This window comes from Pteropus vampyrus, unplaced genomic scaffold (genome assembly GCF_000151845.1).
Source record: "Pteropus vampyrus isolate Shadow unplaced genomic scaffold, Pvam_2.0 Scaffold326, whole genome shotgun sequence".
NCBI lineage: Eukaryota > Metazoa > Chordata > Mammalia > Chiroptera > Pteropodidae > Pteropus > Pteropus vampyrus.
Genome location: NW_011889107.1, coordinates 1116768 through 1130283, shown reverse-complemented (window position 1 = coordinate 1130283; position 13516 = coordinate 1116768). Strand labels below are relative to the sequence as shown.

Sequence of the window (13516 nt, the reverse complement as noted above, 5' to 3'; positions counted from 1 at the left end):
CCCTGAGTTGAGTCAGGCAGGAAGTGGGAGGCAGGACTGTGGCTATTTTGGAAAAGCGACATGAAAAACCACGAAACTTCCTACCTGTCCCGTTTTGCTCCCATCTGTCCTCGGAAACAAGGCTGCCCCTCTCTTAGATAAAAAGGTGTTTCTCCCCACACAGTGGCTTTGCTGCTGGTGGTGGGAGAGAGCACTAAGCTTAGCACACGTTTGCTATTTTTAAAGGACTATATAAACAAACAGGGCTATGTAAATAAGAAAAAAATGAGGTCATCCTTTTAAAATCTAAAAATGCTTTTTTCTATGGGGTATGCAGCAAAACCTCAGAAAGAACTGGTGCTTTTTTATCCCCAAGAGGCCTTCTCTAGCCCACAGCTTCTCAAAGCCAGTAGGCCTATCCCCCTTTCATGGCACCACCTAGGGAAGGCGGGAGCCTGGGAGTCAGGACTCCTGGGTTTTATTCCTGGCTCTGTGGGCTTTGCCTCGAATGCCCAAAGCCACTGCCCAACCCCAGCCACCATGACCTTGGCGACTTGACATCTGTCCCCATCCAGGCCACTCATAAGCACTGCCCATGCTCACGTGTCCTCCTCCCGCACAAAGCCCACCCGGCATGCCGATCCTGCTGACCCCTCTGCCATCCCTTTCCTCTCCCTTGCCTCCAACGCCACCCTGATCTGCTGAGTGGCCTCAAAGGCTCTTTGCATACAGATTTAAAGCCATTTGTATGTTCAGTCCACTCTCACTCCCATTTCTCTTGGTATATTTTGAACTTTCTCCGTGTCCTTCTGAACCTCTTCTTCCAAGCTGATGGCTGAAACTCGTACGAGTAGCTCCAGAGAGCTGTGTTTATGTCATAATACTTTTAGAAGACACCTTAAGCTTTGGCAGGAGCTCAGGTAGCTTCTCTGCGTTTCCTGAGTACGTTTTCCACCACCGAGCCCCCTCCCTGCCACCTTTCACTATTTCCTCCTCCGCCCCCAACTCTCAGCATCCTTGGCTCCTCATTATCCTTCAGCACAGAAATGAAAACCACCAATATTTGCCAAAGGGGCGGTTTTCAAATTGTGTTCTATGGAAGTGTTTCAGAGGTTCTCCAAGTGTCATGTGAAAATTTTATTCTAAAAATACAGTTTGACTCCTATTAAAACTGTTATGAAAAATGAACCTGCACCTTCAAACATGGTCTACGGCACATTGCAACACACTGAGAACAGTCAACGAGTGTGGCCAGCTTGACTTGGTTTGTGCCGACCTTCGACTAAGGTAGATCTTGAATGTCAGTGTTGAAATGTGTCTTCAACTAGAAAGATTGGAGCTCTTTACTGGGCGTCTTTATGTTGTTGTTGTTTAAATTCAGGACTATACATGCTCACATAAACCATGCAAACGAGTACACTCGAAAGCTTTCAGTGATATGAGAACATATTACATAAATTATCACAAAAATGTCATAAATGATTGTGTGCTTCCTTCCTGTCTGAGTGTTGTAATAAGAAGGAATTCAAGCAGTTGTCTGAAACTGTCAGTGATGCAAACCAGAATTCCCTTCTACTCCTTCCCAAATGTCCACATAACATTGAACTGAAGACCATCCTGGACTTTGAGGTAAGATATAAGAAAGCCACCATTCACAGCCTCTTATTGAGATGATTTAGAATTTTCTTAACACTGTGCATTCAAGCCCCCCCCGCCCCCCATTCCCCGCCCAATAACACAAAACAACAAAAAACCGATATTAAATGTTACAGCTGATACAGCAATACAGTGATCATCTGGAACAGAGTTCGGCAAACTTCTATAAAGGGCCAAATAGTAAATATTTTTCGCTTTGTGGGACAGACGGTTTCTGTCACAACGACTCGCTTCTGCCATTAGAGTGGGAAAGCAGCCATAGATGATGTGTAAATGAATGGCATGGCTGTGTCCCCATAAAATTTTATTTACAAAAATCACGCAGCAGCCTGGGTTAGGCCCACGAGCTGTAATTTGCCCACCAATAATCTGTATCTTGAGATGTCGATGCTTTACATATCAGAGTCATAGTTTTATTGATGGAGTTCTTAATAAATAGACTTTAAAAATTTGAACTTAAAAATAAATATGTACTCATGCATGTGTATTAATAAACTACCACTTTAACCTGTTTTATATTATTGGCATTCCAAGACTATAAAAGTTTTCAAACTACTAGTAGAGAGCTTTGCTGCAGAGACAATGTTCTCATATCTATTTTCAGATTAGGTTCATCCTCTAGTCACTTATTCAGAAATCACATTTATTCTGGAGAAAGCTTCAGTCCAGGCCCCTACTTAAGGGAGGCTCTGACTCCACATCTCCCTGCTCTCAAATAATTCCAAATATTCTCAGATGGTGTGAATGGGCTTCTCCAGCACAGGAGAGTCTGTGATTCCACTGAAAGTTGGCACAATGCTGGCTCCTGTCTGGCACACACACCTGCCAGGCCTGAGCCTTCCACCTCATTCAGATGCTGTATTCTAGCCCCTTCCCTGGTGACTGGGGGAAGCTGGGCCAGCAGTTGGCCATGAGCTCCTGGACACTCCAGAAGCACTGAGTCAGCACCCCATTAATCACAGATGCTTTTATTCCCCAGGGAGAGCACGGGAAGGGGTGGGGACCAGATTTCTTGCTGGAACTGACAGCTCATTTCCCTCTGAGCAAATATCATCCCCTTCAGATTCTACCATGCAGCTGACAGAGCCCGCATGGACAGAAAGGGAGTTTGGGGGTGAAGCAGGGGAGGGCACGAGCCAGGTCTGGGGAGAATTCCCTGCTCCGCATGTCCCATGACAGCTCCCCCATATCTCTGCTTGCATCCCTCAGAGGTTTCTGTTTCCAGCCTAGTTCAGGTATCTACTGAGCACCTAGCTGAATAAATCCAGACTCTGCCCTGAGACTGCCAGTAGAGGAGAACCATAAACGGATGTGATACGTACAGAACGAAACAAATGCTAAATTGAGGCACCACGAGGTATCCCAGGATGTCAACGAAGAGGGAACCATTCATTATGGCCCTACTGATTCCGATTAGAATGTAGATATTCCTGAGCGAAAAGTCATCCTTGAAATTGTCCCTGCCTTGCTTCAGGAAGCATCTTGGTAGAGAAGAAAGTGCTGTTCCTTACTACCCATGTGACTGTCTTTAAACGACTGAACCTCTCCATGCTGTTTCTTATTTTTACAAAAGGAGCAATAGAACCAGCTTCACTGGGTTTTCTATAGGACCCAGTCTTGGCTGTAAAGTGCCAGGGCCCATGTGCAGTATGACTCCTTTCCTTCACCCTGACTCTTATGAACTTATGCACTGGGACCCAACAGCAGAGCGTGGCAGACATGTCACAGTGCTGCCCCTGGGAGGACAGGGTGGTGGCCGAGCTGCCTACATGAGTCAGAGGGGCTGCTCATGTTTGGGGAGACTTTGCTGTGTGTCCAGCATCATTCTGGGCCCTTACCTGTGTTTTCACAGTAGTCCTGTGAGGTAGGTAACCACTACTTTTCCATTGCGCAAGTGAGAAAGATGAGATAGAGAGATTGAGCAACTGCTGTAGCTGGGGTTTGATGCTCGTAAGATCCACAGCCTTTACTATTAAACACCACATCAAACATCCCCCCTCAACATGAGGCTCACATGCTCAGTTCTTCCTTTGAGTCCAGGGGATGACTTCTCCCCTTCCATCGAGAATCCTGGTCATGGCTGGGTCCAGTGAGCTTATGTGGGGTGGGCCAGCTGTGAGCAGAGGCTTGGGCCCAGTCACTCCACCGTTCAGGCAGCTACAGTGACACCCTCTCTGAAGGCTGCCTGAGCCCTGCCCTCTTCTCACGAGAAAACTTCTGCTTAGAGGAAAGAGGAGTACGCACTGTTCACAGCACACCGGGCTGGGAAGCACCGCCTGGGACTCACAGCCAAGCCCATAGACCCAAACACAGGATGAGCACATCCAGAGCCCCAAGTAAGAGGCCCCAGGGCACCCAAACCTTGGCTGCATCAGAATGAAAATACAGATTCCTGTGTTTCTAATGCCCAAGAGTCTGATTCAGAGAGCATGGGTGGGCCAGGGAATCCATTTTTTTTTTAAAACAGGCACTCTCTCCCCCATCCCTGGGTGATTCTGATGCATCCACAGCCAGACAAAACATAAGACATATTCCCGACCCAATGAGCTTATAACACCACACACCTAACCCGAACCACAATCTGAACTTCCAACCTGAAATCACAACACATACCTGAAGAACAAAAAAAGATACACATGCACACACACACACACACACACACACACACACACACACACACACACACAATGCTGGGGCCCTTTCCCAGGCCAGATAAATAACAGATAAATAAGTATCTCTGGAGGTGCTTCTAGAATTTAAAAATATTCTCCAGGTGATTCTAATGGGGAGTCAGGGCTGAGAACTCAATGTCCTTTCATTTCGTCACAACAGGGAGGGCCCTGATGAAACCGTGCTCGGTCTTCAGCATTCACTATGCTCCTCCGAGTAGGGAGAGGGTGGGCTGGGGTTCCCCAGGCAAGAGCCTTCATGAGGGGAGAACGGAGAGGGGGACAGAGCAGCAGGTGGAGCTCTGGAAAGCAGGAGGACACAATGGAGCTGGCGGGTAGGAAGGCTGTGGTCCCTCAAGAGGAGTTGCTGCCAGGGACGGAATCGAAACTGAGGCATTAGAGACACAGGACTGCATTTTGGGGGAGACAGCACGGGAGCAGTAAAAGAGTGTGGCACTCAAGGTCTCTATTCCTGGCCAAGGAAGTCCTGAGAACTTCCCACTTTCACAGAGGCTCAAGAAAAGCAATAATAACAAGAATAATGATGATGATAACCATACATTTTAGAGAGGAAGAGCACTCGCAAGCTTATGCAAGAAAGATCAAAATGGTACCCCCAGCAAGCATATGCAGTGACAACCCATTTCTTACCTGTGCTGAAGGCACCACTTTCGATGACCAAAACTAAAACGCTGTTCTCTTTGAAAACCAGAGTTCATGTCCACTCCTGCTGCAGCTGCCTTCCGCTCACTCTCTGCTCTTCCCTTTGGAAGGGAGAGCTTGCCTGGCCAGTATCTCTTGAGGCTCCTCCATGAACTAGTTCGAGGCTGCCGGGTTTGTGTCTTGAATCCTGCAGGAGATGGTCAAGAAACATGGTCAAGCAGATTGCTTGGTCAGCTTCTTTAGACACAGAACAATATCTGCCTGGTGCCAGGAGGCCTAGGCCCCTAACTCCTCCTAAGCTGCTTGTCTTGGTGCAGGGCTAGAGTCCCATGTTCCCCAGGGAGGACGGTATAGCCTGGTGGCCACCTCGTACCCTCTCCTAATGTCTCTGAGCCTCCATTTCTTCACCAGTATAGCAGCCAGATTCTCCAGGTTTCCTGTCCCCCTGGTGTACACATCTTGCATTATTCCCAGGACTGGGAATATGACGGATTTTACTCCCATGATTAGGTTGCGTTATAGGGCACGGTTGACCTTAAAATAGGAAGATTATTCTGTGTGCTTGACCTAGATGAGAAAGTCCTTCAAAAGCAGAGTTTTCTCAGACTGGTCACAGAAGAGAAAGTCATAGAGATTAGAATCTGGAGAAGAATTTGACTTGCATTTGCTGCCTTGAGGTTGAAGGAGGCTTATGGAAAGGACCCGAGGGCAGCATCTGGGAGCTAAGAGTACCTCACTCCCCAGCAGCTGACACCCAGAAAGAATATAGTACCTCAGTCCTACAACCACAGAACCCGAATTCTGTCAACAACCAGGATGAACTTGGAAAAGTGGGATTTTCCTCAGAGCGGCCAGGCAAGAACTCAGCCTAGGAGCACCTTGATTTCAGCTCTGAGCGGAGAATCCAGCTATTCTGTGCCAGACTTCTGACATATAGAACTATGAGCTAACACATGAGTGTTGTAAATCACTAATTTTGAGGTAATTTGTTACACAGCAAGAGAAAACTAATGCAACCTGCAAAAGTGACTCGTATTCGGGCATGAGTAAGAATTAAATACAATAGTAGACATAAGAGCACATTGTATTCCCCAAATCACTAAACAAAACAAAGCATCCAGGGCCAAGGGAGACCTGACTCAACGCAGAAGCTCAACAACGATTACTGGATGAACAGACAAATGAATGTGTATCGGTTTTTTAGTAATCTACATTCCAGGCTATTGTAAGGATCAAATAAGAAAATATGGAGGAAAATGCTTCCTGATCTAGAAAGCCCAAGTTGTTTTAGTTGAGTGTGGTGTGGTATGTCACATCCATGCTGCTCTCTTGAGACAATCCTCCGGTTTATCTGCTGGAAGCAGTATGGTGTGATGGCGGGAATGTGGCTTCTGGGGTCAAGATACCTGGGTTCAAGCCAGCCCTTCTATTCATTACCTTTGCAGCTTTGGGAGGTTGCTTAGGTTTGCCGTGTCTGTAAAAGGGAGGCTAAGAATGGCAAGCACCTCCTGGGGTTTTAATGATTCAATATCTGTAAAGGCTGGACCACTGCCTGGCATGTGGCACAGATGCCGTAATTGCTATGGAAACAATCCCAGAGTGGACCCGGTAATCCAGGTCTGGAGTCACCTATACGCAGGCCTGGAGCTTTGTCATCTTCCTTATTTTCGGCGCCATGCTTTTCATTGACATAGCCCTCGAATAGTTAGTGTTTTGGCAACTACATCCTGCTTCTGATTTCTATAGAATGTATGGGTAATCGAAGCCCCTCTGCTGCCCTCCACCCACCCCCCACCATCTTTGCAGCTCTCAAGTCTAGCCAGTCACGTCCCATAACTTAAAACAGCATCACGCCACCAAACAGTGTGGTTGAACTTGCCTGATGGCTCCTGCCCATCATTTCCCAGTCCTGTTATCCCAGCTCTTCGCCACTGCCATCAAATCTGCCGTCATCCCCAGATTTGACCTCACACTCTCCAAAAGATCTTAATTATTGCTGAAAATGACTGTGCTCAATCCCTCCCAGTGTAGAAACACTGATTTCTCAGAACACGCTATTTTATAAACACTGTCCTCAATTGCCCACTTCTGAGCCTTCGCTCAAATGCTACTCCCTTCCCTCATGACCATGTCTACCCAGCCAAATCCTACCCATCCTCCCTCAGAAGGCTCAGCCAGCTCTGCAAAACCGGACTTAAGTCCTGCCTTTCTAGAATACCCAGAGCGTATTCATTGTGCTTTTCAAGATAAATAACAGTGCCCGTGTGCACAGGGACTCTAGGAGTCTTACACCTCTTGTGGGCTGCACACACTTTGGCGGGTCAGTCTGACTCATCCCCTAACCCCTAGATCCTGGTGTGGTGTCTCACAGTCAGTGTAGAATAATTATCTTTAGAACCTAATTTGGCTGTTTATTTATTTAACAGATGTGCATTCAGTGCCTATTTTGGGTCAGGTGTGGTGGTAGGTGCTGGGGATAAAAGACAGCAAAGATTCAGTCCCTACCTTCGAGGGGATCACATTTGGGGGTGGAAAAGGGGCAAGGGATCAAAGAAATTCATTCCAGCATCGCTGGTTCTTAGCTACCACATGGCGAAGGCATAGAGAAGAGGATAGTCAATATGGATGGTGTCTGAATGTGTGACAGAAAGAAAGAGGATATTTTAAACAAAGGAGGTAGACCGAAGACCCCTAACTGGCCAAACGTTCAAGAAATTCCATGCTGTTCACATGACCGGAGGTGAGGGGAAGTGATAGCTCATGAGGGAAGAGTTGGGCAGGGGAAGAACTCGATATATGAGATAGCCTGGACCTGATCTTTTGGCGGAGTGAGGTCATCGAATCATTTTAGTCAGTGAGGTAATGCGGTCAGATCGGGGGTGTGGCTCGAGGAGATAGGATGAGGTGGAAAGGGTAAGCCGCCGATCTCTTACTCAAGAGTGAGGCCAGCATCACCTGAACACCAGAAGCAGGTGGGAGAGCTGGTGGACATGCCTGCATCTAGCCACTGAAATGTTACACACACCTGAGGTTCTACATGGCTAACTACGCCCATTTGTTTAACTCTTCTCCACCGAACACTGCTGAAATAAAGAGAGAAATGTACGAATAAGAACAGACCCGTAGTAGCACCAGCTGGTCAGCTAGTCTGAGGAAAAGCAGATGAGTGGGAGTGACAGAAAATCTAATCAGAGCTAAGCCAGCCTCACCCAACAAGAGCAGAGAAAAGCCCACCTGTCAAACACCTGGGAGACTCATTTAGAGGCAGTGCGAGCTTGGGCAGGGAAGGCTGAATGAGATGCCCGAAATCCAAGGATAATGAGTAAATCCTTCAGGTTTCCAGAGACTAAAGTGGGGTTGGGGAGGGGAGAACAGTATTCATCCATCTGCACCCCTTACTGTCTTCATTAGCACGACTTGCTTCTTCTAGGACACTCTAGCCCTGGTAAATGGCTTGACTGTTCATTACAGAAACTTCCTGAAGAATCCATCAGCTCTTCGATCAACAGTTTATGCTCTGAGATTGTCTTGAATCCCTTGCCTAGCCTCACAGTTCCTCCTCCCTGTTTCCACCAGTCCCATATAACCCGTTTTAGAGACTTACGAACCTCAGCAAATCTCCACTTTGCCCTGGTCCTCGAGACATGACCAGGTTCCGTGGAGGTGATCTTCCCCCTTACCCAAGCAAGCAGTAAACTCAGCTTCGTCTCTGACAGTCTCTACAAAAGTTTTGAGAATCAAATTGACATTGGACTTGACATCCACATCACCCACTGCTAGAGGGCAACAGAGCAAAGATGACAGAGCTCTGAGGAAAGAGTTAAAACCCTGAGATCTCTTACTGAGTCAAGTCTCGAAGCCAAAGAGAGAAGTACTAAAAATAGTACGCCGCTCACTTATCTTTTCTTTAAAAAAGTACTCAAGGAATTACTCCAACCAAACAAACATTGTATCAGAATAAGTAATTCAAGAAAGGGCAGGACAGGATACAGAGGAAACAGTGATGAACGATAAAAGCAGAAAAATGTACAGTCAAATCTAAACAAATGTTGACAATGGTCTCATCTTGTTGGGAAGCAGACACCATTTAATTCTAGACATTAATAGAAAACTATGGGTTTTAATTTTTTATTGAAGGGTAATTATTTTAAAGAGAAAAATAACATACAAGCCTTTTAAACGACTGTGTTTGTGGGCTGGGGTGGGGAGGAACAAAGAAAATTCACTTAATTCATTAAGAGTTAGGAAAGAAAAACTAGACAGGAATGAAAAAGGTATCATGAAAAAAGGACATAAAATAAGATGAAGAAGATAAGACCAAAATATCAATAAATACAAGAATGTGAATAAATTAAATTACCCTACTTAAGACAAAAGATCGGTTTAGGTTAAATAAAAAACTGAGCCATATGCTGTTTGGAAGTGACTGACTTAAATTGACAAAGAAAAGTTGAAATCAAAGAAACAGCAAAAAGCCATAAAAGGCAAAATAGCAACAAAAAGAATGCAAGAGTGTGAATACTAAATGTTAAATAGAATAAAATGGGGCATTTTATATGGCTAACAGGTCTACTTCTCCAAGAAGATACAAAAATCATGAACCTTTACCTTCCTTCACCCCCTGAACAACAGAAGCATAAAACACATGAAACAATACATTCTTAGAACCACAAGGAGAAGGTAAAACAACGCAAAAGTCTTGAGCCCATTACTCACAATTCGATAGTATAAGTAACGTCCAATGAAAACTATGGAAGATTCGAAGACAGTGAGGCTAACTTCACACCTACTTATGAAACAGAGAAAACACTTTTTCTCAAACGTCCTTGTACCAGACAAGAAAAACTCAAATTCCAACACATACACCATAGTCTCAGGTCTCAATGCAATAAATTAGAAATTAACAAATAGCAAAAATTTAAAAAGTAATCTATGCATATGACAATTTAAACATACTTTTCTAACTAATTCTTGAGTCAAAGAGGACCTAACTTGGGAAGCTTCAAAAGGATAGAATAAACCAAAATAATATAGAAGGAAGAAACGAATAAAGTTGAAAACAAAAAGAAATGAATGACAAAAGTACAGAGGCCACAATAGCCACGCTCTGTCTGTTCTTTGAGACCAATAAAATGGAAAATCTGCTGGCCAATCTGATAAGCGGCAAAGAGCAGAATCACAAATAAGTGTTAAGAAGAACAGTGGAAACATGTATATGAACATTATTTAAAGTTAAAGAGAATTTGACATATAACTCGAGGTCAATGAATTTGAAAACTGATGATTTTCTAGAAAATTACAAATTGTAAAACTGAAGAAGAGGGTAAAATCCTAAACAGACGAATAATGATAGAAGAAAGAAAAGAGGTTGTCAAAGATGGAATTCCAAATTAATGGAGAAAGAATGGACTACTTAAACAGGAGAGCTATGACAACTGTCTGGCTGTCTATTCATTCAATAAATATTTATTAAATGCCTACTATGTATAAGACACTGTGTCTGGGTAGTGAACAAAACAGAAAAGGTCCCTGCTCTGGCGGAGTTGAAGGTCTAGCCAGGGGAGGTAGACAGTAAACAAACAAGCAGGTAAAATAAATGGTATGACAACAAATGGGATACAAAGTGAGAGAGGGTGGAGAATTCTATTTTAAATAGAGACATGCACCACATTCACACAGAAATTTATCTGGATTAAGGTTATAAACAAAACATGTACACAAACTCATGAAAATACCAGAACTACTAGAATAGTTGTATAATTTAGTATTGGAAAATAACTTTCAAAGTCTGAACTGGATCTCAGTACCCCTAAAGGAAAAAGTTAATAAATTTTACTACATACATCAAAAGGGCCCATCTACAGTCACAAAGCAAATGACAGACCAGATAAAGACATTTGTAACATGTAGAAAACAGGGTCAATATCCATAACATAATAATTATAAGCACACACGAAACGACGAGAAAAGGCACACGGCTAATAAAATGAAGAAAGGAAATAAACAAGATCATTATACAAGAAATGGAAATGTTTAATAAAAGATATGCAAAGATTCTTGGCCTCATTAATAATTCAAGAATATGTTGAAAGTTAATATCATCTTTCTTCTGTTTGATTGGCAAAGAGGAAAAGGATTGCTATCATCCAGTGTTAGAGAGGAGGGGCCAAAATTTATGTTGCCCCAGCAGCTTCACAAGTGCACACACACAAATACACACGTCATCTTGCACAAACATGCACACAGATGCGCACAAACATACACATGACAACCATTTTTACCAGTGAACTTGGAAACAACATAATACCCATCAGCAGGGAATTGGTTTAAGAAGTAAACGATGCTAAATCCACCCAATGGAATAGTAATGGGACAATAATTTTTCCTGATTAAAAAATAAATATATGCTCCTACCAATAACAGAGATTCGTTGTGACTTTACGTGTCGAACCAGGGGTTCGACACTTTTCAGAGGTGATCGCCCTTCTTCCTTGCAGCCTGCTAGATAAAAGCAGCACTGCTCGCCCTATTTCCCACATGAGACTTAGCTAAGAGACCTGACAGGTGGTAAACTTTGGTCTGTCTGACGCTGGAGCCTGCACACTTAGCTAAGCACACTTCTCAGTGAAACAGCGTGATAAAAGAGGAAAAGCAACATCACACACACACATACCTGTGTAGCTGTGAACGCTATAAAGGACCTACAGGAAAAACATCAAACTGTCAGCTCACCCTTGGAGTGGGACTGTGGAGTGGATGGGATTGAAGCATGCATTGTCTTTCTTATATGTTTCTATACTGTTCTTTTTTTTTTTCCAACAAGCATGTATCACTTTTCTAATTTAAAAATTATTTTAAAAGTATCTTATTTTTAGAAAACAGCTGAACAAAGAAGGCCTACGAGGGCAAGAGGAGCCCATTTCCAAGGTGACGCCCACCCAGGGCAGGAAGAACCAGGGCTAGCTCCTCTGCAGGCCCCACCCAAAACCACAAGAAGGAAGGCCAGTCCTCCCCCATCTCTACCCTCCCTGTGGAACCAAAGCATCACAGCATGGCCTCTGCTGACAGGGGGAGGGCACCCCACATCCTGCCTGGGCAGTAGGGGTTGTCATCGTGGTAAGGGAAGTTCAGCTGGTGAAGGGTTAAAAAAAAGCCCAGATGCCTTCAGGGGCCAGCCTCATTGGGTCACTAGCTGCAGGCACAGCAGCTCTCCAAGGGCTGGCAAAGAAGCCAGAGGAATCCAGCACTGACACCAGACCCTGGAGAAGGTAGATAAGGCCAGCTCTGAAGCCCTGGCTGCTCTCCTGACTTGTAGCCTGTCCATCTACTATGAATGAGACTTCTGCAGATGGGGCCGGCACATGGATAAGCTGAGTCTGATTTGCTTGGAGCAGGAAATTGTGGGATGAATCTTTCTATTTTTATTTTTGTTTCTGCTATTGTGGTCTGTAGATCAATATGAAAACTAGAAAATCCAAGACTCTGAACATACACGGCAGAATCACATGGAATAATCTCGGTGGATCACGCTGGGCTTCTTAGCAATTGAGAGGGGAAGAGGGGAGAATCATTGGCATGCTTTCTTTACCCAAAGCCAGGGAAGCAGCATGGATAGCATGGAGAGTCAGCCCTGACATCAGAAGAACTTGGGTTTGAACCCATGGGTTTCACTCATTAATAGCTGTGTGACCTCAGCTGAATTACTTCACCTCTCTGAGCCTCCCTTTCCTCATGAGTGAAAAGTGCAGAACATTGCTCCTCCCTGGGTTCATCATGTGGTTCAGATGAGACAAAGTATATGAGAGATCTAGTATGGACCCAGTATACAAGAGGCAATCAATAATGCCTGTGTTCTTTTTCAGTTATGGTGGGAGACCTTCCAAGTCACCTCCCTCTGTCAGTCTGTCTTCTTTCTGGCTCCTGTTTTGGCTTGGCTCTGAGAGCTTTCATGCCTCCTTCCCTGTGGCAAAGCTTTGGGCTCTCGCTTTCCTGGGGTGCTTGTGGTTGCTTCAAAAGCCTGCACTTCAGACTGATGATGCTGCCACATGCTGATATCAGGCAGCCTGGAGGCTGCTTCTGGATTCTTCTTAGTTCCTGGCAGCATTCTCCAGATAAACTACTGTCCCCTCCCATAAAGTAGTGAGGTGTCCCAAACAAGGAAAGTGAGCAGAGAGAAAGGCAACAGAGCTCAGAGCCTTTGCTATGGACAGGGCACGCTTTGAGAATACCTGGGAAATGTTTGCCAGTAAAAGCAGAGTTTTTAAAAATAGAGGATGGTGATACATTTCCATTTGTACTGAGAATTGAAAAAGAGGAACTTCAAGTGCTGGGTAATGGATTCCATTTAGTGATAGGCGGGAATATCCGATCCCATAAACTCTATATTGGGATTAGGCAGAAGAAATATTCATGGTTTTCGGGCACTTTAAGGGAGGGGGAGGAGGCACTGAATAGTGTGAGGAGGGCACCCAGCCCAGGAGTCTAAAGAGCAGCAGGAAGAGGAGGTGCAGATGAACCCCCAGGGGCTGTGCACGAGGTCGGGGTGCTGA

At 44.8% G+C, this 13516-nt stretch overlaps 1 protein-coding gene across 4 annotated transcripts in view; it reads right to left on the bottom strand.

Moving 5' to 3' along the window:
- The window catches only part of HIVEP3 (human immunodeficiency virus type I enhancer binding protein 3), a 162688-nt gene that overhangs the window by 86427 nt on the left and 62745 nt on the right, over positions 1-13516 (bottom strand). For 2 of the 4 annotated variants that reach the window (XM_011377940.2, XM_011377939.2), the window contains exon 1: positions 4956-5155. The gene's annotated coding sequence lies outside the window, so the exon portion shown is untranslated. Of the gene's footprint in view, positions 1-4955; positions 5156-8575; positions 8689-13516 lie in introns of those variants that run through there. The other 2 variants (XM_011377937.2, XM_011377938.2) reach the window with 2 other exon arrangements.